This window comes from Struthio camelus, chromosome 12 (genome assembly GCF_040807025.1).
Source record: "Struthio camelus isolate bStrCam1 chromosome 12, bStrCam1.hap1, whole genome shotgun sequence".
In the NCBI taxonomy this organism is placed as follows: Eukaryota; Metazoa; Chordata; class Aves; order Struthioniformes; family Struthionidae; genus Struthio; species Struthio camelus.
The window spans coordinates 21,304,169-21,325,958 of NC_090953.1; the positions used below are offsets into that span (position 1 = coordinate 21,304,169).

Consider the following 21,790-nt stretch of genomic DNA (forward strand, 5'->3'; position numbering starts at 1 on the left):
CTTCAAATTAAATCAACTTGCAAGTAATTTGGAATACTAGGAAACTATAATAATGAAATAATTGGCATGTATTTTCCTATAGCCAAGAAGTCAGAGAGAGTAAAAGTTTACAATTAATGTAATTTTTCCTTTTCCTACATATTTCAGGTTATCTGTTTATTTAAACGATGACTTTAAGAGTTTTGGTTTTAGACAGTCATTGCAACTTCTAGGACAACACAAACACAAAATCAAGTGGCTCCAATGCCTGCATGTGTTTGTCAGCAAAACAAAGTAAATGCTCATAATAAATACATTTAAGATTTTCACATTTGAGTTAAAATAACACAGTTGCCATATTTCAGGGAAATAATGCAGTCTTTAACAGCCTAACAAATATTTTTAAAGAATTTAATATTCATAGTGTCATTTAAGATTTTTTTTTCTTCTTCTTTTCTTCTTCTTTCATTCAAGATTAAATCTATATCACTAATGATATAGATTTATAGTAAATCTATAGTAAATAGTAAATAGTAAATGCTTTTCCTGAGAAAAAGTGTGCAAATTTGCTAAGGAAATAGAAAGTATCCTATATCTTAAATAAGAATTGACCAAAATACTGGAGAAGCATATAACTGAACTTACAAGTTATTTTCATGAAACAGAAGCAAATTATGAAGTGATAAGCTATAAATACTGTTCCTTTCTTGTCTTCACCATTACAGCAATTTAAACCCTCTGAAACAGAAAGAGGAACTTCATCTTGCCATCCTTCGCAGCTTGTTTATTTTACATATATGACACCAAGTCACTGACTGCATGGATGTATGAGCAACGCCACAGATGGAAAACTGACCGGCAAACGTAACAGAGTATGTATTCCATCATCCCAGTATAATCCACACATATGCATCTGAGCGTAACTAACTTTCCTATAAAAATGATTCAATTTCCAAAGTGGAGTAGTTCTTTCAAAATGTCACCTATAATGTCAAAATGAAATTACAGGAAAAGTATATAATATGTATGTTTATGTACATATCTACATAATTGGTACCATCTAGAAGTTAAAAGGAGACTGGAAAGTAACAGTAAAATTTTCCAGCCACGTACCACCAGCTCAAAAATTATCTGTGGAAAACACCGATTCTTCTGAGATGGAAATGCAGTGAACAATGAAGAGTCCTGATACGTCTACTTGGCTGGCTCAGACATCAAGACTGTCAAATCTCTAAGCAACCTTTTTTTTTTTTTTTTCCTCCAGGTTTTTACTACAGCTTTTGGAAAACGAGAAGTTTTTAGATCTTTTCACTTTGAGGTAAGTGGGACAGCTTTGATCAACTGCAGATGCAAGCATCAAAACTACTAACTAGAGACAAAAATTACAAAATAGGTTAATAAGAGAAGTTTAACACAGTCAAAAAGACCTCAGAATGTGGAAGAAGCCATAAATATTCCTATATTCCAACAGGAAAAAAAAAAGCAGGAGGGGGAGCTTTAACATGGGGCCGAAGGTCAAAGCTTATCAGATTCTTATGCTGAGCTTAACGCGGAAGATTGCCCCTGGACAGAACGTATACACAACTTCCTGGAAGGAATTTAAGTATTCTTCCCTTTCTGTGTCAGCTTAGAAATAACAGGAGATATTTGTATTTGTCACCTAAGAACTGTTTCTGTGCAGTAGAGTAATTTATCCACAATGAATACATTGGAAGCTCCCTTCTAGGGTTTAGATAAAACAACAACAACAACTACTACTACTGAAAAGGTGGTGTGTACAGAGCAAAGAGAAAGACTGATGGGATAAATTAGAGAAAAGAAAGGTAGAGATGGGACAGAAGCTACAGAGACTGATTAGAGCACACAGTGTAGTTACTTTTTGAGAGAGAAGAAATGGGAAGAGAAGAAACAGCTCAGGGAAACTCCACAAAGAGATACTTTGATTTCCTGTAAGAACAGATCTGGGAGTTAAGACAAGAAAAAAAGTTAATATCTACATTTTTTTTCCCAAAAAGGTTATACAAAAGATCATTAGTAAGTAGAATGCAGGAATACTATCTTATCAATTTAAAGAGCAGAGAGTGTAACAGCACAATCTCCCCCAAAACTCCGTTTGTTTTTCGCACATTCTGCTTATCAACATGTAGAAACAACCTAAAAGCGTGGAGAGGAGGAGTTGATGGGGGGGGGTGGAAGGAGGGAGGAGGTTGAGAGGGGCTTGTTTTAATACATTATAAATGTATACAAAACACAAAAGCATCTTACTGCAAGATCTGGAAAATATTGTTGTATTATTCTGCTCACTGGCAGACCATCCATGGAAATAAGAGGAGCGAATCCTATGTTGTAGGAAGCAATACTATGACTCAACAGTTAGTTAGTACAATGTTTCTACAGAGAAAAAATATAGATATTATCACTTGCAATTACAAAAGGACTTGAGCAGCTCTTCGAACAGTAAGAAAATTAAATTTAACATTCTATCCAAATTTTACTTTAGCTAATTATACTTCTCCCTGCACTCTCAGCTTAATAAAATGCAGTATTATTCACTCCCTGTAAAAAAGAAAAATATATATTAGCTATAAAGTAATTTAAAATAGTTAATTGGTCCACCCCAAAAGCTAGAAGTTTTGTGGAAAAAAGCTAGATAACTTAACCATTTATAAGTGCTAAAGTAATTCTAACATCCTGTGGCAAAAATAGGATTTGTTCCTGAGAAAGTCAAAATACGTATTAGTAGAAGTAATGAAAAAGCATTTAGTTATGATCTGTGAGCTTCTAAGTTCTGGAAACATGAAGACACACTGTCTGACCAACCCCAATCTGAGAATCAATATACGCAAGATGAGCCACAGTATCTTCACTCCGTATGAAGAAAATACATTTTCTTAAGTTAGTAAGTCTAGCACACACACTGAAGATGTTAACAAAGTCAGGATTTAATAAAGCCACATATTACTAAAATTTTCTCTAACCTACTCTGACTCGAGCAGGAATCAAGCAAGGACAAAAACAACTATGCTGACAGAAGCTACGCGGTGCTCCTGCTCTTAGAACCGCTAAGAAAGCGGTTGAAAGCTTTTATTTTCTGCAAAGGTCCTGAAAAGCTGCGTGCATCCAGAAGACTGCAAACCTTAGTTCTGCTAAAAAACTGAAAATATTCACAGAAGAAGAATAAAGCTCATAAGCTCGCTCTCTCCACTCTGTGAACAGTATCTCTGTAAGATGCTGACTGCGTTTCACTTTATTTTACAGGCACCTAATTACAAAGGCTTGTAACGCAATAAGCTGGAAGTCTGCACAGCCAAACCAAAGGCAGGAAATGTCAAAACTAAAGCAAAATTGTACATGCAAAGAAGTGGCCGTGAATTCTATGTACTTTCTCGCTGTCATGATGTACAACTTTCCGCAACGGACAGGTTAAGGTATTTTCTGAAGAGAGCACAGGGGGAAAAAAAAAACCTTTAACAAAGAAGTAAGTTCTTGAGTGTGAGTTCACTGACATGATCTTTCTCAAGCTCACATTAGCTGCATTTAGTATTTTCTACGTGAGCCGTCCTGGAGTAAACTGCACTAGAAGTACTTTAAGCATGATGCCAAATGGATGGTTTCTGAAAAAAGATTAGAAAATGTAATATTTAAAATAGATGGCAGCCAGGGCGCACTACAGCTCTAAATATTGCTAAGTGTAGTTTAATCTGTGTTCACAACAGTGAGAAATAATTCCTGTGGATGGGCCAGAAAACCAGGGCTTTTTTGGCTTACACAAAACTCAGGAAACCTGAGTTCACAATCAGAACATGGGTATTTCTACTAGCGCATTAACAAGATAATTGAATTCATTCTCTGAAAGGGAGATTGACCATCCAACAGTAACAGGTGCGTGCATTATTCAGAACTTCTTTTTTCCCGAAATGCTATTTTAGATGAATTCTTAACAAGGAAGTAGATTAAGCTCTATATACAGAGGTGACGACACATCTGGAACAGTTAGTTATTTGTAATATGACTAAAAAAAGTGATGCAGTATGTCTGAATTTTGTTGGATGTAAAACATTTTTCTACCTTTTATATCACAAGAACATACTGTAGTGCATACTACAGTTCCCTTATAAAAGTGCAATCTCTTCATACTTGAAATGTATTAACAATGTTATAGCACACGCACTTGTAACTTAGAAAATATTTTCTCTTAATTCAAATAAATGTAATATTCTTACCAAAGTCTTTATGCCTTATAAGAAATTTATTAAATCATCATCTCAATATTCTGTTCAATTCTCTATATGACTATGACACATAAAAGAACTCTGATCATCGATAACATACTCTTCTGCCTTCTTCCTAGTTCATCTATGTAATCTTGTATATTTATATGATCATGCATCATCGGTACATGTCCATCTGTATGATGATTGATTCTAGAACTGAACATGGATACAGATGTACCTTGAACTTGTGCAAGAGAAAGACTGTTTAGCGTTTTGCTGAGTTCCAGTCCTAGTAGTTCCTACCATTCTATATAATGACATATTACCTAAACTTTTTTTTCATTCGAGTAGTTTATGCTTCTCGCACAGGAAGTACATAAAGGCCCAGTAAGAATCACGCTTCACGTGCTACCAACCATCACAGTGTAGTGACGTTGCAGCCCTTATAACAAAGCTTTACAGTCTGAAAGGACAACTGAAAGAAAAGCAAACAGTTTGATTTGCCTTCCTTCCTTTATAAAGAGTCGTATACATATGATTTAACAGCAAATACCAGGGTTCCAAACAACATTTATATCCTTTTTCTTGAAAAGTTAATTTAGAAATCAGGAATATATAAAATTACTTAAAATCCTGTCTTCAGCTATTATCTAAATTCACAATTTGTGAGCAGGAATCCTCACCAGACACAGGTCAATGGTTTTGCAGCATTTTTTATCTCCCTACATAGAAAAAGTTCCTCAAACTTAACTAAAACAGCATAGCCCCTATAAACCCTCATAAGCACTAACCTTTCCCTGAAGTTTCTAGCTCCTAGAGTTCTGGAAACATGCACCGAGGCACAAAAAGTCAACAAATGCAATGCCATTTTTGAAATTCTAAAACAATACATTTGCCAGACAGATTTCCCAAGCCATTATTCTGAGGACACCAATAAAACTAACACAGAACAAGCCAGGTCCGCTCCGGCTGCTTTTGGAGAGAACTATGGAAACTTACGGAAACTTTTGCTTACCTGGAAACAACTTATGACTATTACAAAGATATTGTCAGAGATCAGAAGTTACTTCAAATGAGTATTTCATAGACCTGCTTAACTTGGGTGGACGACTACTTCTAGATTCTGCCAAATCAGTGGAACCAGCCACAGTGCAGGTTAATGGCAGCACATAGTCAGTTCCAGGATGGAGAGCGTGACTCTCCTGAGATGGATAATGTAGCCTGTAGGCACAGAGACTTTATGAGCAACCTGTGGACTTCTCAGCATCTATCACAAAGACAGAGTTTATCTAGGTCTCATCATAGGGCAGCATTGTACAGCCTACAGACAATGCACAAATGCCTAAGAGGATAAATTAGAAAATAGTGGCACTGCAGAGAAATTGCTAGAAACAAACAGAAAATAGAAACTAAAGAGACCAAAAAAGACATCAGAAGTAGAAAAAAGAAAAGGGAGGAAGTGCTGGATAATTGGAGAAGGACAGTAAAACAATGCAGAGAGAAATAAGCCATTGGTCTCCTACAAATCTAGAACAGCAAGGAGAGACAAAAAGGAACTAAACCAGAAAGAGTAAATAAGAACAGCAGCTACAGTCATTATTTTTTCCATTCATTTGGAAAAAAAAAAAAAAGAGAGACAATGTTCCAACGAAATTACACGCTAATATTAATTGTTTTATGTTTGAATTGCAGTGGATGCCTCCACTGGTCATAACGTCCAGCATCTTTCCTCCTGTCTTGTGTTAGCCTTCTGCTCAGCAGATGGAAAGCAAATTACTGATATCCTAATTCAGACTATTTCTGCAATCAACCCTCACTTTATCTTTCCAAACATTACATTATATTTAGCTTCACAATATCTGTCATCTAAACCATGCTGAGGTGCTACTGATATTCCTTCAACTTTATTCTTCACTAAACTAAGTAAGTTTGTGTTGTTTCAAGATTATTTATTCATTCAGTACCAGACCCACTACTGAATCCAATATGGCCCCATGCTTTCAGCTGGTCATAACCGGTCACTACAAAAATGTTCTGGGTGACTAGTAAAACGAAGGCAATGTAAAAGTTGATGAGAAATAAAATCTACTTGCTTTTTACTCCCAATGTTTATAAAGAAAACGATACAAACATGATCAAGATGGTCCTTTAATGCAAGCCACATTAAATCCTTGGGTGCTGTACAAAACTTACCCAAGCAGCAGAAGAGAAAGTTTATTATTACTGTCCAGAATTCCTTGTGCAGCAGAGAAACTCACAAAAATCCTATCAATTTAACCCATTACTTCTTCAGATGCATAATAGCAAATCAATTGCATCAAAAGAAAAGCTGAGAAAGTAGGAGAGATTCCATATAACCATCAGAAGCAGACAGCAGAAGGGGAGCTGAGAGTAGACCTCCCTATTCGCTTATAGAACATATTCCAACAACTGAAGGAAAAGAGGTCCCTGATCTTCCATCAGGAAAAAGCGCTGAGATGTACTACTGCTCTTCTTCCTCAAGGGCAGGATCACATCATGGTTCAGTTTTTGCTTGAATCAGCCTGCTAGATCTCTCCTGAGACACATGAGGTTACTTATTTTCCAGCTACTGCTTGAAACTTCTTAATAAAAAATAATTTTTTGGCAAAGTCTTCTTCTCTTAACCACAAGAAAAAAAAAAAAACAGGTAAAATATTTTGTTTCACCTGAAAATTGAAAGACTTCTTGCGCAAACAATTCTACCACAGCATAACTGGTATTGAACAAGTAGGAATTTCCAAGGCAATTCATTTCACTGAAGACTAGGTCTAAATCTGCTTTCCCCATGCCCGAAAAACAATAAAAAACCCTCAAAGTTGTAAGTGAACATTTACTTCAACCACAGGAAGTAAGAATTTCCTACTTAATTTAAAATTGCAAACACTTGTACCCCTTTCATTGAAGGACTTCATAAGCATGCAGTCTCAATCTTTCTAACCACTTTCTAACACACAGAAACGCATTTCTTTCTTCTAAAAGCTAGAAAGGTTATCTATATATATTTTACTAGTAACCAACAATTTACAGTGAGGAAGTCAGCAACAGACAGAAGGCTGCAAAATCTGTATCCATACATATATTCAAAATCCAACCAGATAAAGCCCTGGGCAATCTCAGCTAAATTTGAAGTTAACCCTGATTTAAGCAGAGGGGTGGACTATATGACCTCCAGAGGTCATTTACAACTTAAATTATTTGATGGTTCTCTTAACAAGGTTCTCTTAACAAACACTTACGTTTTCATTTCTGGAATACGGTGAATAAGGTCTAGGTTATTGTGCTTTATGATACAATGGAGCCTATTTTTGTTTTAATATAGAAACGCAAAATAGCTGGGGTTGGAACAGATGTCTGGAGATCATCTGGTCCAACCCGCTTGCTCAAGCAGGGTCAGCTACAGCAGGTTGCCCAGGACTCCATACAGGCAAGGTTTGAATATCTCCAAATATGGGGACTCCACAGCCTCTCTGGGCGGCCTGTTCCAGTGTTGGACCATCCTCACAGTAGAGAAGTCTTCTTACGTTTAATCTGAATTTCTTGTTTCTCAGTTTGTGCCCATTGCCTCCCAATCTGTTATTGGGCACCACTGAGAAGAATCTGGCTGCATCTTCTTTGCACCCTCCCATCAGGTATTTACACATATTGGTAGGACACCCCCCACCCCCCACCCCCCGAGCCTTCTTTTCTCCAGGTTAAACAGTCCCAGCTGTCTTAGCATCTCTTATGAGAGATGCTCCATTCCCTTAATCATCTTCGTGGTCTTTCGCTGGACTCACTCCAGCAGATCCACGTCTTTCTTGTACGAGGGAGCCCAGCACTGGACACAGCACTCTAGGTGTGGCCTCACCAGGGCTGAGCAGAGGGTCACCTCCCTCACCTGCTGGCAGCAGTGTGCCTAATGCAGCCCAGGATATCACCGGCCTTCTTGGCCACTAGGGCACATTGCTGGCCAGTGTTCAGCTTGTTGCCCACCAGGACACCAAGATCCTTCTCTGCAAAGCGGGGAACACACAGATGTCTTATTTCAAACAGAGAGAAAAAATGTACTCAAGATCTAGATTGGAACGTACATGCAACATGAGCAAAGTCTGCACTCTATGTTAACATTTGCATTTCTTGACTCAAAGTTCTCCTAGTATCACTCATTTCAAAAAAAAAATTTTTTTGTATAAATTCATACAGTTGTAAGGAGATGTTTAAGGACAAAAGTTCAGTATTTACACAGTGCTGACCACAGAAAAAACTTGTATCGCTAGTAGCGAAGACTCAAACTGTAGGGTCTCCTTTAAACAATAAAATATTTTCAACTTCCAGCAGAGAACATGATCGCTTGAGCCACCTGAGCACACTCCCAACTAGCTTGATGACTTCAGGTCAATCACAACAGGCAGTCAAGGCCTGAGAATATACTTGGCCTGTCCCCAGGCCACAATTACACTTGCTCTTGATGGTAAATTCCATAACCAGTGGGTTCCTGGCTGTTTTTTCATCTTTAGAAATTACATGGGTTACTATGAAGTTACTCTGCTGCACAGAGAGTAATTCCAGCACACTACCAGTTACTTCAGCAGCCCTAGGAAAGGAAAGCTTCATTTTCTGAGGGCTACTTTAGAAGACATCTTGAAAGAGGAAACACCTACTGGATTTGAATATTCCATATGCATGTCACCACTACATGGAGACAGAAGAAAAGAAAACCTGACAGCAGTTTCAGGGTTTGAGCACTTCTGAGGACCAATCATCAGAACGAAACATAAGCACGGGCTACTCGCTATTCACTGAGATGACTTTGACAACAGGAAGTCAGCTTAGCAGTAAACAAATGCATCCTATTTTTAACTAAAATGTACTGGTGCAAGATCAAAAACTTCAGGTTATATGAACAGCTGAAGATTGAGTACCTGTACAGTATCTAAATAAAGTCTCTTGTACTGAAATATATATAATCTTTCAGTCTCTATTCCTTATTTGTAAAATGGGGATAAAAGCGCTCCTCTACCCTATGATAATTACAAGAGAACTTGAATAACTGAGAGAAAGATAGGAAACACTGAAAGTAATGCTTAAAGTATTTAAATATATAAATACATCTTTAATTGTACCACCAAAACATCCTGACAAATTTCTCACACAGTTTTCCCTTTCTGTAAAAAGGATCCAGTCGTCACTGAAACTTTCAACTTTGTGGGACATCCCTCCACTATTTTTTTGAAAAAAGGAAGATTATGGCTACCTGAAATTCATGAGTTAAAGATAAACAAAAAAAGTAATTTTAAACAATTAGGATTTTTAGTCAGGCCACTTAAAAGCCTTTCTCCTACTTAACTAATATCCATTTAGTTCAGTTCTGGAATAACTGGAAGAAAAGATTTAACTAGAAAACTATTTTTCCATTCAAGGTATAATACATCGTATTATTGCATCGTATTATTGTATTACGCCAAGTAACCCTCCAGCAAAAATAAAAGACTCTATATTCCTATTATCTTAAATAACAATCAAATAGACCTTTCAATGGCTCCTTTACATAACTTGAAGGAAAAGATTTCAACCCTTTTTTCAACTTATCTACTTCCAATCATAAAAGTGGGGTTATTATTAACGTTGAGGCAAAGAACAAAACATATACGATACGTTCAATCAAGAACATAAGAGCAGAGTGGAAAAGTCTCAAACCTGTACAGGTTTGTTTATATCTGGAGATAAGGAGCCCTAAGATGTTTCAGGTTAAGAGAAAAGCAATGACTGTATGTAAAGCCACCCAACAAATCCCTTGCAAGGATACAGGAGACTGGCCATGCCCTTGCTCCGTCCTGTGGCACATTAACATTGTACAACTTTTAACTCTCATACAAAACTAGCAGACTCGTCTTAGGATACCAGGAAGCTGAGCAGGTACACCATCTACCTTCCCATACTAAAGGTTTATTATGTGTTTCCTATAATTATGTGAGGCTCCATCCTGAGATCCAAGTCTTCTACAGTTCCACATGCCTATGCAAGGGAGAAGATGTAGTTTATTTTTACAGAGCCTCTGAAGAGTAGCATTACCTTCAGGATATGTAATTTTATGGCTTAGAGCTCTATCATAAAGCAACAGCACAGAATACTTAGACTAAAAACCGATCAAGCTCATGTCACAACATCTGTATGCGTGTGTGTGTGTGTACGTATATATACACACATATAAGTGTTTAGATAACATACATATGTATATATACAGCACATGGCTCCAACTGGAGTAAATCAAACAGTCCACGAAGCAACAGTCAGCCTAGATTCAAGACATGAAGGATGGGTCTAAAACAACAAAAGATGAAGATGCTTTACCACAAATCCACGTAAACAACTTCTCCTAAGGAGAGTGCAATAGGGACAGGGCATTAACAATGGGGACCTGCCCCCAATAAATCTGAAAAGCAGCTTATACAGAAAAAAACAATAGCTACTAAAATAAAATAATTCTATGCCGGTTTAAAAATAGAACTGTTAGAGCGCTGTTTCGGAATATGAAATCAATCATCCGTAAGTGAAAGTATACATGTATTTTTTCAGCCCTGCAAATGGGTGCCCGCCAATAAGCCATAGGGAGACTACGCAATTCAGACGACGGTCAGGAGATGCACGGAACACCTAAGGTCACACACTCAGTCGATAAAAGCCCACATGACAAATTTCAGCTAGAATTTTGTGCCACCGGCCGGAGCCACCTAGGACGCGCGCAGCCAGAGATGCACGTACCACCCCACGGCCTTCACGGGGCTCAAGGGGGGCAGCCCAGGCTCCGAGGGTCTCACCCGAAGTCTAACAAAGATTGTTTTTTTATCCCCAAACACTTTATGCTGCCTCCCAGGGCCCCCGCCCGGTTCTCGCACCCGCGCGGCCCCACCTGCCGCCCCCTCCCCTCCACCGCCGCCTGCGCCTTCCCCCTGCCCGGCCGCCCACGGCGCGCGGGGGGGGGACGGGTGGGGGGGGCGCGGCCGCCCCGCAGCGCAGCCAGCGCCGCGCGGGGGCGGGGCGCGGCGGGCGCGCGGGCCGCGGGCGGCGGTTTGTTTGGGTGCGGAGCGGCGCTGAGGAGAACCCCCCCCTCCCCCCCCCGCGCCGCGCCGCGCCGCGCCGCGCTCGGGCCTCCCGCCGGCGGCCGCGCCCGCCCGCCCCGCGCCCCCGGGCGCTTACCGGGCGGCGGGGGGAGGCGGCGGCGGCGGCGGACGCTGGTCCGGGTTGGGTCTGCAGCGGGGCCGGGGCAAGCGGCGAGCCCTCGCCGGCAGCCGCGTCCTCTCTGCCGCAGCGGCAACGGCGGCTTGTCAAAGAGAAAACATGACGCGCGAGGGGAGGGAGGGCGCGAGGCGGCGAGATCTCGCGGGGCTACGGCGCAAGTCTCGCGAGGCGCCGGCCGCTCCCCGCCCCCGCCGCCGCCCCCGCGGGCGCGCGGACCGGCCCTGGGGCGAGGGGCCGCCGCGGACCGGGCCGGCGGAGCGGCCGCCGGCGACAGCGGGGCCAGAGCCGTGGGGGAGGCGGGCATGGGGCCCGGCGCGCCGCGCAGCCCCGGGCGGCCGCTGGCACCCGCGGTGACAGACGTTACTCGGGGGTTCGTTTCTGTAAAGCCTGAGGAAAAGGTTTTACATAAAGGCAAATAGTCTAAGAAACAAGCTGGAGGAATGAAATACCTAAATTTAAACGAGGCTGTCGATGTGATAAGGGCTCTGGAAAGACAACGGAGAGCATCAGTTGGACAGCAGGACGGAAAGCACGCGGGAAGGCAAGGCAGGCCACGTCGGTCGGGGAGCGGTAGCGTACCTAAAAATAAAGCTTTGGCTCACACAAAACCAGCAGGATAACAGCAACAAGGGAGAGCGGCGCTGCGGACTGAAATTCTAGGTCTGCGTGGGAAGAGTACGCTACCAAGGCTGAACGGCAGGTCAAGACGGGGGCTGCAGCAGTCACCAAGAGAGCTCAGCAAGGCCACCTCCGCAAGAAGCAAACTAACAAGGAGCTTTCCTTACGCCCACATAAACTGGTTAAGTTTCATACAAGGCTTTGAGGCCATGAGGGAATTAGTACGCCTTGTTACTGATGGTCATTTAAGTCGATAGGAAAACTGACAAGCAACAGAAAGACTCTTGTACAGGGAGCAATTGCATAAATTTGGCTACAGCAGCCTAAAGGAGAAATATGATGGAAGTTTACAAAACGATAATGACATGAAATAGGTGAATGGAGAACAATTATTTACTGTCTCTTCCAATAAAAGGGCTAGAGGATAACAAGTGGAACCAGTAAAGATTAAATTTCACAAGCAAAAGACTGTTTCTTCAAATATACATCCTTAAGCTATAGAACACCTTGCTGCAGGACACCATAAATAGCAAAAACTTACATGAGATCAAAAAAGGACTGGAATAAAACATGGAAAAAATTTAACACAAAGTACCAAAAACTAAGACATCTCCTCTGGTTCAAAAACAGCATAGAGTATCTGGAAAATCATTACTATAGGCTTGCGCTTGCCACATGGCAGGGGTGACCCGGTGCTCCCACTCTCACACCCCTGCCATACAACGCAGCTTTACTGCTCCTCTCCTCAGTCAGTTTAAGCACCCCTCTCGGCCCGAAGCACCTACCCGCAGGAGTGTTTACTGAGGGTAGACTTCAGTTCCCTGGAGGGGCTGTTAACACAAGTCTCAGACAAAATTAGCTCAAACACTGGCAGCTTTGGAGGTAGGTCCCAGCAGTTCATGGCTTTTTCTCCTATCCCCCTTAAAAGGCTACTCACAGATTCATTAACTCTTTGACTGCAGCAGAATAAAACTCAAATGCCTTCCTCCAAAAACACAAGTCTTTGAGCCACCCAAGCCAAAAGCCCAGACCAAAACAAGTCTCTTAGCAAACTTATCCACGAAATATCACCCCACAGAACAATGGTAAAAAACAGCAACAACAACTCATTACTTTTTGAGACAGACGTCTGCAGTTCCTTTAGTTTTGTACCCTTAAATGCACTGGCTAATCTTTTGTCTAAAGCCGTATTCAAACTCTGCTATGAATCAGCAGTTTCTCTCCTTTAAGAAGACCTTTACAATGAAACATCTCCAAAAAAGGGGGAGAGATCATAAAAATACATTTTAAAACATTTTTAAAATATGCCAGGTATTTCTGCGTCAGGAATAGACCTAAAAATTTCAACAAACACATCAAAAGACATCAAACTCAGAAATGCTCTTTTAACTACGTCTGAGCCGATCTGCCGTTCCATAAAACAGAAAGCAGAAGCAGCACACACACTAAGCAGTACTCTTCAACACGCTAACATGCCCCACACCCACATACTTATGTTAACTACAGCATGAAGACAAACCTTATCATTAACTGCAGGTTTTTATGGTTTGCAGACTCCAACAACAACCAAGCGCTGTACAACTAACTCTCAAGGAATTTCTTAGGTTCACTAATCCTTAATATGTTTAGAGTATGTAAACTTACATATCAAGTCGGTAAACCTCTAAGGTTTACTGGTTTTGTTTGTCAAATACCTTATACAGCCCCTCAACCATCTTGCAATATTGAGAGTCTGACTTTCATCTTGCAAACTGACTGTACGTGGATGCATCCTTCTGTTTCCACAGAGGCTCATTGATTTCAGACTCTAAAGTGTTACAGGAGAAATGATGCAGCCAATCTCCAGACTGGGACCAGAGGCGCAGGCAACACACGAAAAATCAAGGAAGAAAATTAACATTAGAGTATTTTAAATTCAAGATCTTCCTATCATTTTGGAATATATATAAACATACATGATGACTACAGTATAGACTCTTGTACTCTAATTACCTAATTCCATTAGATGCCTGGAAAAGTCTTTGTCATCTAAGTTATGATCATTACTACTGTAAAATAGCCTGATCCAAGTAAGGGCAAGGAGGAGGAGGAGGAGGGGAGGATAAATCCACTTTGATATGCAAGGGTTTCATCCCATAGAGTGTTGCCAGCTTTCCAAAGGATCATTGCAATTTTTCTTTTTGAATTCTTATATGAAGGTAGTGTATTAGGTAGTAACGTATTTTTAAAAGTAATCTTGATAGAGAAGCAATGTGTTCATTCAAACTAGGAAAACCTAGTTGCAACCTGTGTTGCATTGCTTTAAAATGATAATTTTTTTTACTCATCATTTTATTTCTTCACATTCTTCAGTGACAGTGCAAGTACTTTATATTCTAGTTCATCCTAGCTAGCAATTTTTTCTTTTTAATGGCATAATACTTCCCCTAACAGTCTCAGTATTCTCAGTGTTAGCTGAGTGCTATCAAAACAACACTTAAATATGTAAACGTAGGGCTTGGAAATAACTGCAATAGACACGATATGCCTGTGAAGGGTTTCACGTTTGGGACCTTCTAGACTGGTTCAAACTCAGGAAGAATACCACCTGCCAATGACCACAGTACCTCTCTGCTAAAAGCAGCATCTATGAAAACTTGTTTCTCTCTTCTCTAATGTTTGGTAAAAATATGTTGAACACCCAGCTGGCTGTCTAACAAACCTTTAGCAAAGATGCCTCCCCTCTTTCTGCCTATGATGAACCCATTGAACAACTTGAATGTGTCTTAAAATGTCTTTAGCACCACTTTTGCCACTACTCAAGTTAGATCTTGTAGTCATTTCATGCATGTTGTGACACATGGATTGCATGCTGAAAAGTCTCTTTGAAACTCTGCATTTTATCTTTTCTGTTTAACTCTTTGGGGCTGATGAATATACAGACTCGTAAATGCAAATGCAAAATGGTCTATGGTCAGGCAAAGAGAGGGATGAGCAAGATGGGCATGTACCATCTTGGGTTTAGATTCTCTCAGGCTGTAATCATTGGCTTACCCTTAAGGAGGATCACACATAGCTTCTCCCTCCACCCTCCCTCTACCCTGGAAAAAAAACTTTAAATCCATCATTTAAAAGCAACAGTGGTAAGTGTAGTGACATCATGAAACTACAGCAATACTGGGTGAGTCTCAGCGTCTAGAAGTCAAGCGACTTTGTCAGTTTCTGAGGGAATCGAGGAGGGCTCTTTTAGAGCTGGAGCCGCCACTTGCTGGCATATGCCAGAGTTACTGTCTCCACTTTCAGCTCACTGGCACTCAGGACCTTCCCAGCCTGAAGAAACCCAAGGATGGCAAGTGCTGTAGGATGAAAAGGCCTATTCCATCTCCCAGTACAAAGCCGACAAGAATTTTAAAATTCCCAAGAACCTGGATGAAGCCAACAGCATCCTAGACTACAGCACAGTAAGAAAACCTAGTATGAGTTGCAGCCTTTGAAAATAAAAGACTTCTGATTGCAATCCCTGCAGATAAACTCCTTCCGTAAGCTCCCTACAGAAGAATAAACCCACAAAAGTTTGTAACTGTTTATTGGTGGGTTTTGTTTTGTTTTTTAAACGCAGGAGAACTTCCTTGTGTCCCTGACACACCAAAACTTCATCCACATTTTTGTTTAGGTTTTCTCTCTCAAGTCCCCCTGGGGGCAGCTCAGGAGTCAAATGCTGAGTACCGTAAGGGGAACAAGCTCTACATTTTCCCCTCACATTGCCTGTGGTTGTCACTAGAAATCAGCCACCTCATTTGAAAGTCACTATGATTAAATTACAAGAAAAAGTAGCACTTTCATCCTTTGGAAATTCAGAAGCTTCCTGAGTCTCTTTTGGGCAAGCTGAGGACCCATCAGAGGAAAGATTAGCCTTCCAGCCATCTGCAGCTACATATTAACACACCAAAAATAACAAAAAGAATTTGCTAAGACTCTTTTTATGGGAGAACCCCAGACACAGGCTAGGAAAACCTGAATCATAGCTCCTCAGTGGGCAACACCACTCGTCCTCTCCCCCTCCTTCACAGCAAGCATGAGCCGAAGCCTTCAAAACCTACAGATTTCCAGAGATCAGCAGGTAATTCCCCTGACTGCAGGATATTCATAGCCAATTTCTATTTCAAGACAGTCTTAGTCTTAACTCCAATTAAAAAGGTAAAGCAACACGTTCCAAAGCACAGAGGGAGGCCAGGAGAAGGCCAGGAAAATCGTGCAGGTCTCCACAGAAAGGAGGCTGTAGATACTGCCTCTGATAGCTCTGCCCTCCCACCTCTTTGTTAAGCGAGAAACAGTCCCTGGAGGGCTGCAGATCTCTCAAGTCCTATTTCCTTGGCTTTCCTCCTCTCAGCTTCACTTGCACTAAGGCAAATTTCTTCCAGCACTCAGCTGCACAAGACCTATTTTACATAAATGCTTTCCTATTATTTTATGCGAGTTGTTGCATTATTTATCAGTTTTAAATATATTGTTTTGTAATCCCATCAAATGTACTTTTAATCTCAGGCAATAATGAGAAAGGTAAGATAACGAAAGAACAATGTGCACGTTAACATCAAGTCTTTCTTTTTTAGAACTGTTATTAAGCTATTCTTTATTTGCAGTATGCACATTTAACTCTATTCACTTCTGATTTCAGAAATTATTCCAAGGCTATGACCATTGCTATTGTTACTATTTTTGTTATATCTTTTTTTCTAATGCAGTGCCTAGAATAGGACCCAACATTCAGAGTTAGAAGATGCTGCTTATCTAGGATTTGTTTTTAACCGCTTCTCCACAATGCAGGATAATTTGGGATCATTACAGAAAATTGGATTTATATATGAAATACCTTAATTAACTGCGTTTTGCTTTTACTGACATTTTCTTTCCAGCAGATATTGCTAATGCTGGCATGCCTCGTTGTTGTCATGGCAATGAAAGGAGTCTATATGTTCTTGGATGTGACTCAGAGATCATTTTATACAGAAATGGGCCACCAAGTAGAAGAATGGACATTGGATGTTTCATTACTACTAGCGAAGAAATGGTTTAAGGGCAAAAAGAAAAACCCTAAACCAACAACAACTTCGAACATATGCCCCTTGATTAGACAGAAGACACCAAACTGCCACTTGTGACCCCATCCTGCAATTAGGTCTGTGTGGGCAGAGCTTCGTCAGTTTGGAGCATTACTGAAATTACAGTGATCTGGCTGCACAGTTATATAACTAGACCAGGACCCAAATTTGTCCAAATAAATGCTCTTAACATTCAGAAATACAGAGGAAGAGTCTTGTATACTCATCTCAGTGAAGAAAGATCTTGACACCAATTATATATTTCTCTGCGAGGGCTCACTCAGAGGCAAATAAGACATGTTTCTTGGCCAGAGAATTCACAACTTACACAAGGCAAAAGATAACAGGCATTTCAGAGAGGCAATTTAACCGATGAGGACACTAGGGCAGGAGGATACGTCAGTCACTTGTCAGGTGTGGAAGGAGCAGTTGCAAACACTAAGAAACCTGACTGTAGCCAGCCTACTTAAATCTATGAAGTGTTTAGAAAAATTGATTGCTAGGCTAAAAACACCATTCACCTATGTCTTCTATCGGTTACTCATCACAACATTAGCTCTTTTCCTGTGGATCCAAGGTAAATGAGGAGAGCTGTTATTAGGACAGCCTTTGCTGGTGCAGGGACGCCGAGTGTGGAGGCACTGATGTATATGCATCTGTGTCACTCACTAATTTCATCTTCTGACTCATATTCTGGAGTCATGATTCTTCTGTAGGGCAGTTCCAGTTCATACTAAGTGAGCCATACTAACAGCTGTTTATTACAGAGTAACCTATTGCCACATCCACACAGCCAGCTGGCTTTTACCCCAGTACGAATCATCACTGCCTCACAAGTCAGCACTTTCAGAGCTCAGGATTGCAGGTGGCTGTGTCATTTCCCTTGTCCTGCTGCTGGATCTCAACACACAAGGCAGAGCAGGGGCCAGTCTGGAGTAACCTCAGATTTAGGATCTGGTTCCATCCATCACCATCTTTCTTTCTTTCTTTAGCTAGCTGGTAACTTTTTCAAACTGTTGCAAGTCAATCTGGATGAAACACTATTCTGCATGTCAGAAATGACCTTGCCAGGCCAAAATAGCAAACATGCCAAAGAACACAGGAGGGATTTGCACTGGAAGACAATGAATGAGGATACAAAGGAGGAAATAAGAGGATTATACATGGACAACTGAATGATATTTAAATTCACACACAGCAAGACTAATTCTGAAATAATCTATGCATGGGTGTGCAGCATTTTGAGCATATATAGCAGGAAGTTTACTAGAACTTCAAAAGGGTTAGTAATTCACATCTGCTCAATATGATAGATCCAGCGCACAGCCAAAGTGAAGCTTAAATATTGTGTCATAATAGTAATAATTATACCTTAAAGGCAAAAAACAGTAAATGGCTACTGGCCAAAGTACTGTCCATAGGATTGCCACTCCCCAGCTGTATTCTTCTCAGTTGTTCACGGTGCCTTTTGGGCCTTATAAGTGAGTTTTGTCCTCTGCTTTCTTTTAAGAACCACCATTGCACAATGCTGCAGTTGTATCCCTGCTGATTCATATCCCTTTAGCAATATAATTAGGAAAATAAAAGTATTGGTTACAATTGTTTTTTCTGTAGTCTCTCCTACTCAGCGAGGGAGGCAAACTGAGACCTCTGTAGAGCAACGTGCCAAAGATAGGGCACAAATCTTTCACATCACCTTTGTGCTCGCTACTGGAGCATGCAGATGCAAACAGTCTGAAACTAGCTGTGCCTTTGCAGACAGGGGTTATCCAGCTATCACAGCCCTGGAGCACCAGAAGCAAACAGACTGGTTAGTCTTGGCAGGACACAGGGATGTACTGGAGGGCTGACAAATATAGTACGCAAGAGCTTTGTGCCTGTACACATTAACTTAATGCACAGTAAATTCACTGCTGTTCCAAAAAGGAGTATCCACAGTATTTCACTAGTTAATATTTACGAAGAATTGCATCATATGAAACTAGACTCAGTAACAAAATAAAACGAGCTGTTTGCAGCAAGTACTGGCATTCTGCTTTGTTTCGAGAAAATCCTAGAGAGGTGAAAATTTTATGAAAAAAAAGAAAGTTTATGCAACTGTAAGCACAGCATTGATTCAGTTTATATTTTCATAAGGAGGAAGACAGAAAATAGTACCTTAATTACTTTATCTACAGGGCTTGGGTTAAGCAGAAAGGTTCCTTTTTTTTTTTTTTTTCCCCCACTAATATGCCATGTGACCTTGAATAAGCCACCTTTCTGCTTATTCATCTGTGAAATAGGCATAATGCCACTAGTTAGATGTGTAACCTGCTTTCAAATTACTTTCATCTTTTCACACAAATGCAAACTATTACCGTGCTTTACCACAATTGTGCCATGCAAGCCTCTGTGTGTGATTCCTTTCAGCAAGAGATTTAGTTTTGTATATATCAGAACATATAATTGATTTTAAAAAAATCATTAATAAACATTAAGCCTAGGAAAAGAAGCATCCCTTTATACTGGTGACTGCTTTATTTTTCTTTCCATAATACTGATGCATAAAAATGGCACTTCTGAGGGGAGCCTTACAAAGTTACACACAGCATTCAGGTAGCTGTGCCACATGAAACCTGAAGGCCTGAAAAAGATGCTAGCGCATCTCGTCCGTACAGCATTTTCTATTATGTTGTTCAGCATTATTAAAAATAATAGCATGGCTTCTTCCATTTACTTTGGAAGATCATTCCTCAGATAGATTTCCCCAAAATAATTACTCTATTTTCACCCCAAATTCCTCCTTCTGACCTTATCTTTTGCAAGTCTCTGCTGACAATTGTCGCTTCCATTCTCATGCTCCAGTCCATCATTTCACTAAACTATGTTTATTTTTCTCTTTTCCTCCTAGCTATCCCTCCAGATCTCTATTTTCTTTTTGTGATTTTTCTTTGGCCTCTGTCAGTTCGTGGATATTGTTCTAGTCTTTAACTGAAAGTGAATATTCTATTCTAACTGTTGTCTCAAAGCTGTACAAAGAGGAATTATTATCTGTCTGCATTCATGAATCAGTGACTCTGCTGTGTACAGCTAAAAGCAGTTTTTCTCTTCCCATTGTTTTCACATTTCCTCTCATTCCATTTGTTTTTCCCATGTTTGTATTAATTTTTTTCCAGGAAGCACCACAAACACCAACAACACCCTCCTGCAACTTTTACTTTGAGATCTCAAAATGCTTTACAAAGGAGTCATCTTTCCCATAGGTGGGGAAAAAGCAAGGTGTACAGAAGACAATTATCTCACCCCAGCATGTTTAGCACAGGTTGCGTTCCAGCTGAGCATTTTACCCAATAGACTACTATTACAACAAGAAAACCACCAATGTATAAACACATTAGAAAGAAACCAGTAAAGAAGTTCAAGCATTGCTTCTCTCTGCCCCACAGAGCTTCTTGTGCCACTTACCGCTACAGTACCACATTGCTACTGGGCACAGAAAGTACCCAGCCACAAAACAGACATGGAAATATAAAGGTTACCCTCCAAATGAACGCTGGAAAGAAATCTTTCACATGGGGGACAATCAACATCATCATTTCAGAGAAGTGAAAAATGAAGCTGGGACAGACAAAGCACCTTTTCCAAGGCTACTCGGGAGTCTCAGGGTATACCTGAGAGCAGAGCCAGGAGCATGGCTCCAGTCTCCACAATCCGATACGAGGGTTTAAGCCCAAACCCACAGCAGCTGCTCACAGATGTCTGGATTTGTATGTGCCATGAAGTCACGTACTGGACAGGCAATCACAGAGCAAGCCATAGAGATTTTCTTCTTTGCCATAGCTAATTTGGCCCTATATCACCTAGAAAGAGATGAGCCAAAATGGTTATACTGTGAAACACTCATATGAATAAAAACTTCAGCCAACTGACAAGTTGGTAAAAGACCAATACAGCTATGCTGACTAGGGGGTAATCTTGTTGGTCTCAATCTACTTATACTGGTAAATGACCTGATACTGGTAAATTCCCTATTTTTCCAAAATGCAAAAAGTCAGTAAAACCCTAGCATAACGACTTTTAAGTAGATATGTCAAGCAAATGGGGAAACTCTAGTCTTTCTTAAACCGTATCTTCTCTTGTAAAGAGGAGTGTTTGCTCCGTCACACATTCAGAATTTAGTATAATTAATCCCCACGCCCAAAATGCTGCACTAAGGGGCAAACACATACGGCTGGTTACGCTCCATTCGATCCTCCTCCTCGCTGCCCTCAACCCCCTGCCTCGGCATTCAGCTGATTACTGAATTGGAGATTTTTGTTACTGTTATTTTTAATTCCCTCAGGCTGCCTATTTTTCCTCCCTGCCAATGAGGAAATGACTGGGGAATGACTGGGGGTCATTCAGGTCCCGAAAGGCCGCGAGGAGGGAGCGGATGCTGCTGGCTGGGATGCAGCGCCCAAGGGTGCTGCGCAGCGGCCGAGAGCGGGGCAAGGTGGCGGCCCAGCGCCCTGGGGTCCCCCGGCCCACCGGCACTGGAGAGGCAGGTTTCCGAGGCTTATTTCTGAGCTATACCTAAGCTCCAGTGGGAACTGTTTCTCATGCAAGTTTTTCTTTCAGTACAAGGGGAGATGGTGCTCAAACGGCAAGCTGCTCAGTTTGTCTCATTTTGGGGCTTATGCC

General features: G+C 40.9%; 1 protein-coding gene across 7 annotated transcripts in view; it reads right to left on the reverse strand.

Moving 5' to 3' along the window:
• HERC1 (HECT and RLD domain containing E3 ubiquitin protein ligase family member 1) overlaps positions 1-21,790 on the reverse strand; it is a 138,138-nt gene that overhangs the window by 98,641 nt on the left and 17,707 nt on the right. For 6 of the 7 annotated variants that reach the window (XM_068958809.1, XM_068958813.1, XM_068958812.1 and 3 more), the window contains exon 1: positions 11,391-11,549. The exons of the other annotated variant lie outside the window; for it this stretch is intronic. The gene's annotated coding sequence lies outside the window, so the exon portion shown is untranslated. Of the gene's footprint in view, positions 1-11,390; positions 11,550-21,790 lie in introns of those variants that run through there. 7 annotated transcript variants of the gene reach the window in all.